At 35.0% G+C, this 16,412-nt stretch overlaps 1 protein-coding gene across 1 annotated transcript in view; it reads right to left on the reverse strand.

Moving 5' to 3' along the window:
• The window catches only part of LOC126865882 (uncharacterized), a 91,385-nt gene extending 77,244 nt beyond the window's left edge, over nt 1-14,141 (reverse strand). Inside the window, exons 1-2 of the mRNA XM_050618809.1 lie at nt 13,721-14,141; nt 11,845-12,009 (exon numbers count right to left, since the gene is read on the reverse strand). The gene's annotated coding sequence lies outside the window, so the exon portion shown is untranslated. The remainder of the gene's footprint in view (nt 1-11,844; nt 12,010-13,720) is intronic.
• Between the last annotated feature and the right edge of the window lie 2,271 nt (nt 14,142-16,412).

The raw sequence follows: 16,412 nt of genomic DNA on the forward strand, positions 1-16,412 counted from the left end.
GTAGCCTTTGTATAGATGTAAAATTGCAAGTTTCGTGTGGACAGGGAAAAAGAGATGCAAAATGTCCAACGTTCGTTTCCCAGGCTTACGTAGCGCATCCGCACGCTTCGCCCACGGCAGCTAATAAAAATTTTTATTCGTCGACTTTCTTATTTCTTCGTGGCTATCGTAGATTCGTATATATCATAGGTAGCTGTTATTGGATGGAAAGAGAACATTTCTTAGGAACATAGAGCGTAATAAGAAACGAAAGATACGATCGTATGAAGTGTGCAAAGACATGTCGAAGGATTGCGGGTTAGGAAAGGTAATGTAAACCGTATTATTGGAAATTTCTGTTGAGAATTTTAGGTAAATCAAGGTAAAGAAGATTTGGGAATTTTGCGATCGTGTGATCTTGGTGTGTTAGAAAGTAGCCACTGAATGGATTTAAATTTATTGGAAATGTGAATAGGGGAAAGGAAGAAGTGGCTGCGAAAGAAGATGTAAAAGATTTGGAGATTTCTTTTCTTATCTAGCGGGACTACGAGCCTCGACTCGGAGGCTAATAAAATTTTTATTCGCTTTTCTTCTTTCTTCGTGGCTGTCATGAGTTTGTATGACAGCCATTAGGGCGTGGAAATAACGAATTTTCAGGAAACGTGAAATACATTCGTAAATAGATGTGATTGGGAGAAAATGTTCGAGGTATTGAAGTTTAGAGAATGGAAATGGAAATGGTTAGCGAAGAAGATATTCTAAAATAAGATTATTGTAAATTAAGGAACTTAGAGAAACTCGCGATCCTAACGTATTGCAAGGTTTTGAACTCGTTTAAACTTATTTGTAGTTTTACGTGAATAGAGAAAAGGGATAATTTGTTAGGGTTGTTCTCCAACGACAGCATTTGAAGGTTTCATGGTTTTTGATAATTAAAAATTTGGTATGTTAGAAGGTGATCATCGTTCGATCGTTGCAAAGTTAATATCGTTTTAGCTTGACTTGGGTTTCTAGCTCGACGAAGATCTCGAACAATGGAGTTTCTAAGTGTTTTGTAATTTTGATCATCGAAAGTTTAATGTCTTGAGAGGTTGTTGATAGCGATAGCTTTTGTAAATTAGTTGAAATTTATTGAGCGTTTCGAGCAGATTGTCGAAGTATCGTTTACATCGTGTGAACCAGATAACATTCACGTTGTTTCAGAATTGCAGAGTTACGAAATGTTGTTCGAAATTAAATAGTTTCGAAATTTATCTGGAAACCATCATGGCTTTGGAGACACAGAACAGATATAATTATTTTGATGATTGAAACATGATCGATGGTGATCTATTTTTCGAATTATCGGCTCAGACCTATTGAAGATTGAAGAATGAATCGCGGTATGCTAACAATATGCAGATAATATAAAAGCAATATTGAAAGGCCTTTCTCGATGTGATATCGTCTGAGCGTTGTAAAGCGGCACAATTACGTTGGATTGGCATAAAAAGCGAGTAGTTATCGTTAAATGCATACATAAAAACAGCATTAAGGTCAATCCCCGGTTCATCTTTCATGACGTTGTTAATATAATAATAAAAAAAAATACAATGCAACTTGACGCTTATATGCATATAATCGCTCTCACAATATTTATGGAAAATTGTTAATTTTGTTTTAATTCTCTATTTAATTTCATAATGTAGTCTTTAACCTACCTTTCGAGAAAATAGTTATTATCATTTAATAACTTATTTTCTATAATATATTCATAAAAGCTATCAACAAATTTTCGAATATTTTCATGAGACCGTGTATGTAACTTGCAATTCACATGACATTATGCAGGATTGAAGACACTCTATATATTGTAATTATTATAAATAATCGGGGCTTTCATAAAATTCGTGTATTATAAAATCGAACGAATTTCTATTTAAAATCGTGCCAATACGTATTACGCGAGAATATAATTTCGTTGGTAGCAGTCTGGCGTCGCGTCTGACTACAAACGGTTCATTTCCCTTTACGCGGTAACAATCTTGCCCTTCCATTCGTTATCCTGTCTTTCATCGAGCGTGTACACGTTATTTGGTGTAGCGTATTGAATCAGAATTTTACAGAAACATTGCTCTGGAATTCCATTTAGAGTTTCCAACGTTTTATGAACGTTTACTGTCATAAAAGCAGTTTACGATTTTCTTTTTATGCGCCGTACAACTCCCTACGAGAAAATTTCAAGACCGGAAGAACAATCGATCCACGACCACGAACAGAGAACGAAATATTGTTCATAGAATCGCGGAATTATACGAAAATATATCTCTAAAATAATCGAAGATATTGAATTGTTCGAAGACTTCCAACGAAATTCGGAAGAAATTTGGCGATGCCGTATTTTTATAGAATCGGTGTTTCGTTAAACTTGCAGAAAGATTTATTATTAGACGATCGGGGAAAATATTTTCCAAATAGAAGAGTAAAACGAATTGCTAATATTCTAACTTGGTTAACATTTCGATCGACGTTTTTTTTTCATCGAGAGATAAATGAAGAAGTAATAACTTGCTTCTGTAAACTTTCCGAAAAGCTTATGACTCTCAGCAAAATACTCTTTCAAATAGTTGTGCCGCGCTATTTAGCTTCTTCTCGTCACGAAAGAAATACTTCCTAACGATCAAAGAACGATTAATTCTCGATAAATATTTTCATCGTAATAGTAGATGTTCTTGCTTCGTTAAAAACCAGATCCTTTTCATTGGCCGGTATTAAACTTTTCTCTTTCATTGGTACATTTCTCGATATAGAATCACGTTTCGAACAAGTCGAAATAAAGCAAACCGAAGACCAACAGTGGAAGCTCGCGAGTATCGTGGAAAATGGAATGAAAAATTTCACTCAATATTTGTTCGACGCGAACCGAGTCAATGGAACGAATAATAGCAAGGAAAAAAAGGTATAATTGATTGGCACCAGGTGGAAGATGAAGATCCTTGTGACTATAGAGACTAAGCTAATTAGATGGGCGAGCGAGAGTTAATCCTTAAGTGGGCAAAAAATCTGCCCGGATACGCGGCGAAGGCCTGATTTGAATTTGAATCCTTTAACGCGTCCTCTGATCTTCAATATCCTCTTTGAATACCTTTGAAGTCCTTAAATTAAAACCCGCGCGAGCGAAACTTGCCAAACCTAGGTATTAAATAAGACCGAAGGAAATCTACTGAAAATCTATCGTCAGCTAAAAGTTAGTTGAACTGGTTTTCGGTAAAATCTACTTCGATATTCGAGCTCTACCTATATCCAAAACAATGAGCGTACAAATAGGTACAAATATTTTCGACAATCCAACTGAAATTATTTGTTCTTTGTATGTCTCAAATATATTCTTCGAATTTACTATGATAAATAAACGTTATAATGAAACATTGCAAATTTTAAACATTAATGTGAAGCTTCGGAGTGTACATTTCATTATAATTGTAATATTATCCTGTAAGAGAAATGGTATCTCTTCTCATCCTGATATATACCGGGTGTACGAAAAGGTCGGGGCGAAACTTATACTACGTGTTAGTGAGGTCAAGTAGGTAAAAGGAATTTGAAAATAGTTTATCGAAGGATTAGAAACTATCACGGATTTCCGGGAAAGTCGTTCTTGGTTTATAAAAGCGTAATAGAAAGAGAAGACCAGCTTCGAGAATGCAGAATGCATTTACTGCTATTTTTACGACAGTAGAAATATTCCAAGGAGTTCGATAATCGTTTCTTCGACAAATGGAGCGCTGCATTCGTACAGAAGGAAGAAATTTCCAACTATTTATATTTTTATTACAACTACCAATGCAATTAAGAGGATATGCAACCCTGGAAGCCTAAAAAAAAATAGAGTAAATATAACGTATCCTTTCGCCTATAACTATTTGGTAAAAGTTCAATATTTTTACTTTAAGCAACATTATCCTTATCCCTGCGTTGGTATATTTTTTATTACGTAAAATTACAAAATGGCGATGTGGCACAACATTATCTGACTTCGTATTCAGCAGAACCTTGTTTGCTTGCACCCAGCGGCAAATGCGACCGGGGCTGTAAGGAGCAAAAAAATGTTCTACGAACTTATAGGAAAATAAATAATCTCCGACGTAGCGTACGACTTTTTCATAACTTTACCTTGTTGAGGACAAGATTTTATTTTTGAAGCTGAAGAAGATCAACTTTTAATATTTATCAAAATTACGATATCAAGAAAATGGTAACATTGTAGATAATGTTACGCGGAACAACCTATAAAAATTTCAACTTAATCGGATGAAGAATTTCGGAGATCAACTGGACGCAAGATAGCAAAACATAGTTTCGAGAGAAAAATACGTTTAAAGTTTTAAGTTAATCTTTCTCTAAAATGAAAGAGTGCACTCGTATTCGTGTTACGATTTCGCCAATTTTTTAACATTGTAAAATACCGTTTTGCTATACTATTCTATATATATCCAGCCTTGAAAAAAAGCAAAGAAAAAGTTTTCTGAAGTCGACATGTTTGCACACGCCCTTAGTAAAACTTTTTAAACGTTTAATTCAATAAAGAATTTTCGGACATAGATTTATATGAACCTTTTTTATCTACTTGACCTCATTAGTGCGTAGTATACGTTTTGTCCGGAATGTTTCGGACACCCTGTATCTGCACGAAACATATTTTCTCTGTAGATACTAGGGAAGTAGAATTTCAAAGCATTTTATACGGAAAACTCGATTTTCCTCTAGAGTCAAGTTTTTTTTTCATTTAAATTACAGGCAGACTTACCAAACAATTCAGAGCACAATTTTTCACGCTTGCCGCTAAATACAACTAATAACTATGGAGAAATGAACGAACTAAATAATTGGAAATAATCCTCAGAAATAAATGCTTCAACCACACCAGAAGTATATCTTCATCTGCCCTCGTTTAGGGTAGATTTCACTTAAATTACATATGGCTAAAATCACAAGCTACGCTAATAAACAAACGACATTAACCTACATAACAGAAAATAGTAGAATACATTACACTGTCAACGTTAACTACCAAATATAACTTCAAGTAAACCTGAGAATTAAACAACCCAACCACCCGAGAAGTACATTCTCGTTTTTCCTCTGTTTGAGGCTTCACATAAGTTAGATTCAGCGAACATTACATGTTGCATTATCAAAGAAAACCACATCAAACTCAACGATTTCTATCAAACACGCGTAATTTCGAACAAACGTCAGAATTTACGTGTTCTGTGTTAAAAGAATTCTGGATGAGATAGTAAATTTCTGATAAACGGATTTAATATCCTATATCACTGAAACTAAGTTAAAATTGTCTTAAATAAGTAATTATTACGTGCAAATTACTTTAAACAGATAGTTTCTTCGAGCTTTTTTTTAAAACTTAAAATTACAGTTTTTCTTAAAATATATATAGAAGAAGCTCGTGGATATTCGTAGTGTTAGAAATATGGATATTTATTAATTTTACAATTTTCACATATATAATTATAGAATATTAATGGGATAATTGCAGGGGAATATTTCGAATTGTATAACTTTAATATTTAGAAGAGGATATGAAAATAATTATTAGCGAGAGAAGCATAAACCCTAAATATGATGTAAAGCAAAAATTGTAGATGTTTAAACTTTAATACGAAATTTTACCAAGTTTTTTACACGAAATATAGTAGGGGAAATATCCGGTCTAAACGGAAAGTTTCGCGTGATAAGTATGCAGCCTACGTCGCAAACTACAGTTAAAACGTTTGAAACACCCCTGGAAGCATAGTCGTTAGTGAAGAAATAGTGAAGTCATAAATTATCGTATCATACGCCTCAACGACGTCGATTGATGTCATTCTTTAATCATTCTGAACATCTCTTAAATTGTGGTTACCATCAACATTCGAGACATTCGTAGTTTTCTCCTCCACTGATTTTAAGACCCTGCGGTAATACACCCTCGTTTATTTCTCGTTTAAAGTAAATTTCATTTAAAATTCGCTTAGATAGCGATTCAAAGTGACACGCAGTCTTATCAAGCAATTTACACCGCAGTCTTTACAATTTCTATCAAACATAATCTCGACTAAACTTCAAAATTAAACGTTTCGACTACTATCACGAATAAATGTTCGTTTGTCCATCATTGTGGGTAGATATCGTCTAAATTAAATTGATTCAAATAATTGTAACGTCATAATTGTAACATCTAACAAACACACCTTCGATAGATTTCATGTATCTCTCATCCTTCAAATAAGAAGACTCTTATTTCACTGTCTTCTTACTCACTGTCCCTCGTTTAGAGCGTAGTAGAATTTTATTTAACTGTATTCGTGGAAAAAACGAACAATTAATATGACTGGAACGCAGATAGTGGTACACTGATTGTCGTCGTTTCCTGTGACCTTTTCTATTCAGATAAATAAAGTTCCGGTAATAAAATTTCACTCGAGTAAATGCAGTTTAAATAAATGGAATTCCAGCGTACATCTTAGTTAAATTAAATTCACTGAAAGTCGTACGTCGACACGCCAATCGATCCACGCGAAATAATCGCAAGATCAAGCAAACACACCGTCAAAGTTAAATATTCCGAACGAACAGTTAATACAACTGCAATTCAGGCAATACTAATTCATTCGTTCTCTTCGCTTTAATCTTCTTTTTGTTCCGATAAATAAAGACCAGATAATAAAATTGCATTTCAATAAACACACTAGATTTCGTTCAAATTACATTCGCTCACAGCCCTACGTCAACTTGTCAAACAATTCACATGAAATAATCTCAACGCTGTCAATCGTATACACCGTCAAAATTAAATATTCCAGGCCTCTTTATTCACCAGCGTATGTCCTCGCTCTTTCCCTCATGTTCAAAATGTTTCGTCCACTCGGCATGATATTCACACACACACACATGCGCAATATTCAGGCGAGAAGAGACGATACGTACGGTTCATTGCACACGTACGCATGCTTATAATACAAATAACTTGGTGTCGAGGCTACGCGATATTACACAGCCTACATATGCATGATATCCCGCCTCGAACCAGCGACACCATTGTTTCGGCCAGATAATACGGCCATTGAACGTGTACACAGGATAAAGAAATAAATCCTTAGCGAACGCATATTTCGTGCTGACTCGTTGAATTCATTAAGTCGCCGCTATCGTCCCTGACTGTGAAAATAGAGCGTGAAAAGGCATGCAACCACGATAAGTCGCGTGTACTCGACGTTTACGATCGCGAACAATGCTTCTTCCCGTGTTCATTGGCGAATTCGCTTCTCTTCGATAAATAGTAGTAGAAATTACGAATATTGGAGATATTTTCCTAACTATTGCATATACGTAATAATGTTAACCCCTTAACCTACAACTACGGGCATAACCCGTAGTACGATGATCTTTTTTTTAAGATTTAAGATTTTTAAAAAAATTAAAAAAAAAATTTTTATCAGTAAAATCACCCCCTTTCCGCTTGTACCATCAATTACCAACCACCCTGTATCATATGTAATATAATATATAATAACTTGTTTACGTTTTCGGCCCAAAATTCTCGAACGTAAATCGTAGCTTAAGGAGTTAAATTTGTATGTGAAACACGCATTTCTGTTTGACTTCCCTGGTCTTTAACAATGAGACGTATGTGAACGTAAAATTGACTGGATTACGCTTTATATTATGTCAGTGAATTATGTTTATTTTCTTTTCTTTTTTATATCAAGTATTATGTATTATTAGGTCGTCCGAAAAGTTTCTTTCGTTTTATAAGGAAATAATGAACGCAAAACATTTTCCGTTTTATATTATTTTATCGAATTACGTACGATCTATTTTGTTCTATCAAAATAAAGATAACAACGTTCGACAGATTAGGTTTCATGTTTGTATAAAGATGCATCGTTGTAAAAGACGTGTCTGTAAAAAAAAGGACACTTTTCGGACAATCTAATATTATATATTGTTACTATATTTTTGTTATTATATCAGTACAGTATAAATTAAAAAGTCTGACTCTAGCGTAGTGTCCGGACTACAAAATATTCGGCTAGAATAACATTTTTCGGGGATTTTTTGAGATCGCTGGAACCAAAAATGAAGGTTGTTTTTCACGGAAACGAAGGATGTAAAATTTCCGACAACCTGCTGACGTTTGTAGTACTCGTGAATTTTGACGATACTTTTTTAAAAATTTCATATTCGTTGTCTACTCTGCGACTTATTCTGTATATTTTTGAAACGTGAACATTGTGTTAGTTTTCGGATGTGTTTTCTAACTGTGATCATACAGAAAACGATAAACGACAAAATTGACAACATTGGTTGTACCATTGCTTATCTTGCCGCTTATCATTTACCACTCTCGTATGATCATGGGTTTCTACAGTTTTTACGCGGGTTTCTACTTTATGGTTAAGGCTCTCGTCGGCCAAATGTTCACGAGGCCGAATTTTCAACACTTTTGAGAAGCATCATTCTCATTTTTGACTGTGGCAACTCAAAAAAATATATATATGTTTACTTTATTCAAAACTTTATTCAATCTTGGTATTCTCTGTACCACCTTTCTTTACGCTTGTTGATTGTATTGAACCAAAGTGTCGGACGGAAGGAAATTTAAAAAATATCATTTTCTATAACTTCATTATAGTTTTAAAAACCGGAATTCTATTTCACAGCAGCAACCAATAGACGCAACTACATATCCTAAAATAAAAGATTATTACCAACATGGTGAAAGGTATCTAATATAAAGTTACTTGAAACTTTCTTTCGACTTCTCTTACCTATAACACAATATAATAATTCGTTTTTAATTAGTGTATTTTTAATCGATAAATTAGCTAGATTTGATAAGGAAATCATTACGAATATCTCGTGCAACTTTTTACCTTCTCCTCTATACCAAATTCGAATATTCATCGAATTTTAATGACCTATTCTTTCAGTCGTGTTGAAGAAAATATGAACTTGCATATAGATACGCGATTTAGCTATAAACTTGTCAGATTAAATGACGAACAACATCCCAATATCCTATAGTGTATAGTAAATTCTACACATGTTACTTTATGCTCGTTATGAAGGCACTTGTTAGTAAGTAAAATTTCCATTGCACAATTTCCTCCATAAATTACAAAACTACAGACATAGAGCCTGAAATACTCGGCTGTGCGCCGGTTTTACAACAGTTTTTTTATAGTCTTTGGAATGCGAGGACATTAACGATATGAGAAAACCATGAGACGATATTTGTTTGATAAAAGTTTCTTTCTGAGTGCATAATTCCCATTTGGATAGGTAATGGCGGTATTATTGCTGGTGATCCTTCTATTCCTAGGCGAAGAGATAGCGGCTACTTGCTCCCTCGGCGAAGTTCGAGGGAATATTGCCGAGATGAAGCACGTTTAAGAAGATAATACGTTCATAGACTGGATTCTTTTCTTCCTCGTGGAGATGTACGGGATGACTCCCAAAAGGAGGTCGATATGATTCTTTATTACGTAATAATAGTTCTGCAGAGAATGCTTAGTTTGAGAAATATACTTTATAGTTCTATTCCTTTTCCCGCCTGTCTCCTTCCACTTGTGTGTAATCGCCTTTCAATAAAGATATTTGTCATTCGTCAGAGAAGATATTTTTGATCGTGTAAATCGGAATTTGTAATTCGTGTCAGAGTAACACTGAGCATAGCGATGTTTAAATCTTTTATATTCAAACAGGTGAGAAGATCAAAAATAAAGAAGCACCCGATTATGTGTATGAAGCTTTTATAAATTACTTGTGTAAAGTAATTCAGAATCGAAGATTTATATTGGAATAATATTAAACAATGTCTATGTTCGTTATATTTATGAGAAAAGAAAATGAAGAGTAGTATAATTATATTTCGAACGTTTACACAATTTATATATTACGAGAACTTTACTACGTTTGAAGGTAAATTAGTTTCGATGATACAAAATCGAAGATTCATATTGAAATCTCGTTAAACGTAAAAATGATTGAATTTTTGTCTGTAAAAACGAAGAGAGCAATTTATCTACATTTATATCTATTTTATTCATCGAAGAATTATCCTCGAAGAAAGTCCTCGATAATAGGAAACATAAAATGGAAATGAAAGGAACTGTAAGATTATAATTTTCTTAACAATTTTCAACATAAATCTTATCTATTGAAACTATAATCGATGATGAGTAGTTTTATTGACAATGCAGAATCCAAGGGATATCTATTTCGAGGAATAATGATAATGAGGCGTCTATTCAATCTGACCCTATTATCTACTCGTATCGTTGAACAGTTTTGCTCCATAGGTAGCTTTCAAGCGAGTATTCCTATTATCTCCTGCAGCGAAGCCTTTGAAAATTAACAGCTTAAAAAAGAGACATAGAAGAGACAAAGAAGCGAAGTTAATTTCAGCATCGAAGTACTCAGAAACGATTAATTTTTACCGATATTTCCTATGGAATTGATAAATTGATTAATAATCGAAATATGTAAATTTATACATTACAGTAAAAAGTTTATTCGAAGCAGCTGAAGCTTAAATTAAGTATACTTTTTAAGTAAATTTTTTAAGCTGTGAAGATAATTAATAGACAACAAAGAGCTTCTCCCTAATTGATGGAGAATTGCTATCAATCTTCATTTTGAACAATGCAAATTCTTTTATGTTCAAAGTTTCGTAAAGCCAGTCTCATAAATCACTTTTTCAAGATATCATTGCGTGATATATTAATTATCACGGCCTGAAGAAGGATGTCCACGTCAATAAACTTCAATAAAATGATCATCGAACCAATTGTCCCAATTTCCCCGTCGTTCAAAAGTTTTCATAATGAAAAATGATCCCTCGTACAAATTTTCACAGACTGAAAAATTACGCCCGATAAAAATATTAACACGGCGAAATATCATCTCGTTTCGTATAATTTTATTTACACGTGTCTCATATTTAATCGTGTCTTCTTTGTTTCAAATTTTATGGGATAGGAATTATCCTTTGAAAATTCCTCTCCAAAATTTTACATAATGAAAATCACCTCGTAGAACTTAACGCAGCAAGAAACGACTCTACTTTTAACATTTCTTCAGTGAATATGACTTCTCTTGGAAAATGTACACAGTACAGAATATTCTACAAGATGTGAAACTACATCCGAATTACCACATAATGAAAATTATGCTTCCTTTAAAATTCGATGTAGTACGAAGTCAATTTACATCGAACGTTTCGTTTAATAAAAAATCTCCCCTCTCCCAAAATTCATAAGGCCACTCTACTTCTAAAATTCATTGTATTAAAAATCACAGTTTCTTTTAACATTACACGTTTATTAGCAACGTATTTATGTTTATATACTAAATTTATTTCTAAAAACTACCAACATTTCACGTATTACAAACTTACATTCGAATTCAGAACACCACTCTGCTTCTAAAATTCATTATATGAAAAATCACGGTTTCTTTTAACATTACACGTTAATTGGCAACGTATTTATAGTTATACACTAAATTTATTTCTAAAAATTACCGATATTTTTATTACAAATTTACCCTCCCTTCGTAATTTAATCTAATAAAATTCACCTTTCATTCATCAATAAATCCAATGGACCAACAAATCGCTCTTCGTTCTCAATTTTTCGTAGTACTATACATACTGAAGATTTATATTCCTTTGCATTTTAAATGCAAGTTTCAAAGCACAAAAGCGCCAAATTTAAAGAACTTGCGTTGAAACTTTACGGATTGTAAATTTACCCTTCGTGTTAATAAGGTTGATCGTCCGAAGGTTTTAATCACGAGGCATGCAAACGTGCACGTATCTACCTGTTCATCGGTGGTGCTCTTCAAACGTAGTCTCGTTGCGTGAACACGTGCACCGATCAGGATTGCTCTGACGTTATACGACGTATCAGCACACGTACCAGCTGCGCCAACTCCCTGTTTCTGGGTCGAAGATCCCGATTTACCGAGGTTCGTGCGTCGTTTCTTCTGCAAGCGTGCAAATCGTCGCGATTAGAGGTGTTCTTCTTTAAGCATAACGCACGATCTTCTTCCGTACGTGTCTTTCTCCTTCAATAAAATATTCCAAGCTAGGATCGCGAATTCAAAATGAACGAAATGGGAACGACACTAGCGCGAAAATAAGAAAAACCGACTTCCTTAAGAAACGAATGAAGAGTCGAATGTAAATTAGAAGAACACGATATGGAACAGGATGATTCAGGTTTCACTATTGATCATGTTTCAATGTGATTTTACCATAGTCTGAATTGTCCTGAAATTTTAATTATTTCGCGTGTAAATTACTTGAAGTGAAATTATTGTTTGAGCAATTAGACGGGTTATTCTTCTCCACGTTCTACTAATGACTTCCTTTCTATTCTACTTTATTGTTCTGTGAATAATTTCGAACGTGGATATTGGAATTTCTCCCAATTATCATTAATTTGCGTGTTAATTATTAAACCGAAAGTTACATTTTCATTCGCTAGGTTTACCATTATTCTCCCGATTTCTTCAACGATCTTTTTTTAATTCTAGCGTATACACTCGCAACTGATTCTAATTGAAAATTATAATTCCATATAATTCTACTCTGTTCTTCTCTCCTCTACAATATGGTATTCTTTTATTCATGAGGACAAAGCTGGCTGTTAATACAGCTTTTCAGGATGATATGAGGAGGAATAATGGTAACTGCGACAAATGGTCTGTTTGGTGACAATGTAATAACGCGATAATGGAATACAGTAACAGAGTAATAAACAAAGGATGATAAACGCAAGAAAAAAGAATACATCACAATGCAGCTTCCAAATGACACAAATTATCGTAATTGACACTCAATTTAAGTTGTAATTTCGATAATTGAAGTTTTCTATTGTAACAGTTTTTTCGTAACCGCATTTTCGTGTATTCATATGTAATTCATATGGAAATCATATAAACTGACATTTTTATTTGATTAACTAAATTTCATCCCTTTAGATTTCTATAATTTTCGAACGTTATCTTTTCACGGTGTCTTTTAACTATCACACGAATGATTGAAATTATCTTTGTTATTATATTTATTCGAGTAATTATTTAAATAATCACTACAATTCACATTTTTACTTCGCCAAGCATTATTCAACCTCAAGAATTCACTTAAACAGTGAAAAAGTAAAAATTGCTCCGGGCGTTCTTATAAATTACCCTCTACATGCAAATTAAATAAATCGCTCGAATTAAAACCATTGTTTCTTCAAACAGTTCAAAAGAATTATCTTCTGGACCGCTAACCACCTTATTGGTGTTCAACTTAACCATACATCCCACGGTGAAATTAATTAAAACTATCATCTTTAAGTACATTCGTTTAAGATACCGACGAATCTGACGCACGATCCTCCACAAGCTCAGCCCGATCCACACTCGAGTTTTAATCGACCTGCTACAATATTAACCCTACCGATTCCTTCTTCATCCAAACTCTATCAATCAGCCTTTGACACGAAGCGGAACAAATAAAAAGCACACAACCCGCCATTTACCAAAAAACTTCACTCGGTTGTTCTTCCACTCCTCTCATCCGGAAGTAAACCCTGCGTTACGCTTCCACAGTTACGATATCCAACTTCCTGTAGCTTTCCACCGAACGAAGAAAGAAAAGAAGAAAGAAGGAGAAGCATGCAATAAACACTTCTTCGATTCTTACCCCCAAAGAATGTTCCCTGCCAGTTGCAACGCTTTCAACCTCCGCCTGCAGAACAATGGACACGCTGCAAGTGACTTGGCCCGCAAACCTTCTGATCCACCTTAACGAACCAGCTCATCCACCTTCTAAAACCTGCGCGATGCACCGCGAATCCTCTCTCTAAACTCAAACTTCACCCATCAAACGTCACTCGCCGATGCATCCTGACGAACGTCCACGAACCACATCGCGAAAGGACAAATCCCCGATAGTCTTGAGCCTGTCGTCGAGACTGTTTCGCTGTTTCGTGACCAGGTTAGACACACGTTTCCAGGAGGAGCAACGAAGATGATGGAACCGGCCGGCCGGTGTTCCTCGTGGATTCTAACTTGTGGCTCCGCGGGCGAGACAGGGAGAGCGCGAGAGAGAGAGCGCGAGAGAGAGAGCGCGAGAGAGGGAGCGCGACAGAGGGTGGACTCTCGCCGGGTGGCAGTCAGGTCAGCGACCGTGATCCTCCTCCGAATGCTTTCTATCGGCGGCGCGCTCGCGACTGGGATCCAGGATTTTGGATGAGAGCCGAGCTCTCAAGAATCAACACGCAGGCGCCAGGTTCTCCATCCTCTTCTGCGAGCTACCCTTTCCTCTCACGCTGAGTTTCCCTCTCTCTGACGCACCAACGCCGGTCGAGTTCGGTGTCTTTGGTTCGGTGTCTCTGTTAGACACGTTGTGGGTGCACGGTAGGGTGGTAGCTACCTGCCACCTTCCTCTTTCTCTCTCTCTCTCTCTCTTTCTCTCTCGCTCTCTCTCTCTCGCTCTGCTCGGCTTCTCAGCGACTGTTCAGCTCGCGCCTGCCCTGCCCTGTTCCTCCTACTGACGCCAGCCTATTTTACCCCTGTGCGTTCGCCCCTGCATGTGTAAGCAGCTGTTTTCCCGTGCTTTATCTACGCTGCTGCTCGTGTCGGATGTTTTCTTTTTTTTTTTTTTATATAATTCTCCCTTTGTCTTGTTAGTGTTGTTGTTGTTGCGGTTTTTTCAGTTTCGAATAGGTGAGAGAAGTTTCGGGTTGTTCAAGTCGGATCGAGCACGTTCAGAGGATTCAGGGTGAGAAAGGTTCTTCGTGTGGGAAAGGGAAAGTTGTGCGTGTCGGGAGGATAGGTGGTTAGACAGGTGTTTGGAGCAGGATGATAATTAATGAGGGAGAGGTTGGAAGAACGCTGGTTTAGCGGGTTGCTGTGGTTGGAATTGATTTTACGGCGCTTTGTAAATGTTTGTGTTTCTTGGTTTTCTGAGTTTAGTTTCCTTGGGTTAGTTTTAGCTCTTCCTAGTAGACTTTTTTTTTTAATATTCCCCTATTTTTTGTGTTTTTTATGTCGTGATATTGTTTCGTTATATTTTAGATTACATATTATACGTAAGTTATATCTGTTGTGGATATTGTAACACGAATGTTTTTGGTTTAAATATTTAAATTGAAATATTAAATTGAGTTCGCGGTTTGGACATTCGGTTTCTTTGATAAATTTTTTATTGTATGTTCCTGTAATTTTGTTACGAGTTACATAAATGTGAAAAAATCTGGAATTGCGATCTGGATGAATTTTCCAAATAAAAACATGAATTTCCAAGTTTCTCATTTTATCGGTTCCGTAAAATGAATTTTTTCAAATTTTCCATTCACCAATTTCACTTTGGATTATTGAAAAAAAGAAAATATATGATAATACAACTAAAATTAGCATCGTTGCTCGTATATGATTATTTTCTCCAGAGCATGAGCGTTTGTTTCGATGTTTATCTTTTGAAGTTCAATACGTTCAATAATAGATCGTGAAAATATGGAAACCCAGTGGGAATTCTTTTGCAGAGAAATTTCAGAGCCGCATTTGATGGAAATCGCGCCTCTATTCGGTGCTGGTCTTCCTCTTTTCGTGTTTTGTCTCCTGTCTATTGCACATACTTTCCTCAGACTGATCAAACATCGACTCGTTCTACTTACGCGTGGTATATTTCCCTTCACTTGCTTTTCTATATCCTCTTTTTCTACATTTTTTTCTCTTTCTTTCTAATGAAGGCTTATTTTTCGCTCGTTTTACCTTTAATATTATTAAAATATCCTTCTAATTCGTTTTATCTTGGAAAATACCAAAGATAACAAAGAACGACGTTTAAAATAATTTAAATCGATACGAAATAGTAACCTTTTCGCCTTACTGTTTATTTCGTATTACTTTATGAAGATTTAAAAATTGTTCGTAACATGGAAAATCTTCGCAACGAAATGTTTTTGCAAAAAATGTTCATATCAATTTATCCATATACATATTTTAATAAATACGCTCCGGATTTATATCCAAACATGCAAGAGAATGAATGTAAATACAAAAATATGTAAAATTCCAAGATACATGAGATAAATATTTAAATAAATACAGGAGACAACATTTAAATAAGTACTCGCAGAAAAACACACGAAGGAAACGATAAAAGATATTAAAATACAATATAATAGATAGAATATTTTATATTTTAATAATTCAAGTTGAAATTCTTTTATTATTAATCAGTTTATCGATTTTTGCCTGCAAGTAAGAACATGAATTTCCTTAAGCACTCGTATTTTAATAATAAACGTTACATCAATAACTACAAAACAGTTTGAAACTTGAAAGATTTATTTCATTCTTTTCCGTATAACTACATCCCCGCCCCCCTT

Source organism: Bombus huntii, chromosome 5 (genome assembly GCF_024542735.1).
Source record: "Bombus huntii isolate Logan2020A chromosome 5, iyBomHunt1.1, whole genome shotgun sequence".
Classification (NCBI taxonomy): domain Eukaryota; kingdom Metazoa; phylum Arthropoda; class Insecta; order Hymenoptera; family Apidae; genus Bombus; species Bombus huntii.